The sequence below is a fragment of the Sinocyclocheilus grahami genome, unplaced genomic scaffold, assembly GCF_001515645.1.
Source record: "Sinocyclocheilus grahami isolate Dianchi unplaced genomic scaffold, SAMN03320097.WGS_v1.1 scaffold236.1, whole genome shotgun sequence".
Lineage (NCBI taxonomy): Eukaryota > Metazoa > Chordata > Actinopteri > Cypriniformes > Cyprinidae > Sinocyclocheilus > Sinocyclocheilus grahami.
This window is the reverse complement of record NW_015505415.1, coordinates 324,545-325,979: the sequence shown is the minus strand read 5'-3', so window position 1 is coordinate 325,979 and position 1,435 is coordinate 324,545. Positions and strand designations below refer to the sequence as shown.

The 1,435-nt window shown below is 30.5% G+C and overlaps 1 protein-coding gene across 1 annotated transcript in view; it reads left to right on the top strand.

Annotated features, from left to right (window-relative positions):
* Positions 1-1,435, top strand: part of LOC107597738 (catechol O-methyltransferase domain-containing protein 1) — an 8,136-nt gene that overhangs the window by 6,201 nt on the left and 500 nt on the right. The window lies entirely within an intron of this gene.

Here is a 1,435-nt window from a genome sequence, read left to right as displayed (position 1 = left end):
AGACACACACACACACACAGAAACACACACACACACACACAGAGAGAGAGACACACACACAGAGAGAGAGACACACACACACACACACACACACAGTTTGCATTAGACGCAAGAGACGCATCATAAGTCAAACTCATGCAAACTCACATCCGGCTCACATTTCACACCAGAATCAAATGGGAAGAAATTAGAAGTATTTTTTCTGTAAAATAAATACTTGATTATTTTGGTTTTGAGTGAAATATGACATGGTCATGGCTTCATTTTGTGAGATTTACCCAGATATTAATTTCAGCGCTCATGTTCCAGGTTGCACAGAATATGATAGAAACACTGCCAGTATAAAAAAGCACTGCTGCTGCGCTTACATGCTAACCCTACTGCTTGTGAGAATATATATATTTTTTTTTTAATCTTTTTTTTTTTTGGATATTAATGTTTTTACTTTGACATTAAAGCCACATAGAACAGTACAAAAAAGGGGGATGATTTTACAACTGTTGAATTACATCAGTTCTTCCAGTTTTATACATATTTTTTATAATGTTAAAAATCAAATAATTAAAAAAATGAAATAAAATAATTTTTCAAACAAAAACTGAAATAAAATAAAAAATCTAAATATTTAATAAAACAAACAATAATAACAAAATAAACAATGTACAAAACAAAAAGATTAAAAAAATTAAGAAATATTTGTATTAAACAAAATCAAATGAAATAATAACATTTATTAAAAACAAAAATAAAACAAAAATTTTATACAACAAAATAAAAACGAATCTTTTAATACAAAATAAAAACTAAACTAAATAAAAATTAAAAATAAATAATTTATATGAAAAATTTAATAATAAAAAAAATCTAATCAAATACAATAAAACCAAACAAACTGAGAGACGATCATTCCTCACATCATGCAGCTCCGTCATGTTAAACAAAATAAAATAATATAATAAAATAGTCAGAGGTTTACCTGGATGGTGTGATTGATGTAACACTCACCTGGTCTGAGGGTCTGAGTGTAGCCGATCCCAACCAGGCTGGAATTATTCACTTTAGCCTGAGAGACAAACACAGAGGCTGTTAAATGACTGATGCATCTCTCTGACAGAAAGACTCTCCTACAGTCAGGAATGGTCAGGTTCAGGATTATTGTAGTCTTACAAAACAGAGGTGGGCAGTATGACCAATTTTAGATCATGATCACAGCATATAATCACAATACACACTGGCATTTTGTGAAGATACATAGGATACATAACTATGACTTTTGACTATGACTGTAACTCTTAAAGTTACAAAAACCAACTAAAGTCAAAGTTAGTTGAGGGGAGATTTAGCAAAAGCAGAGTCGTCGTATGGTGAAACTGAATTCAAATCAAAGTGCAAATTGTGAAATATGACACAAAAACAACAGGATTGTAGTCATTAA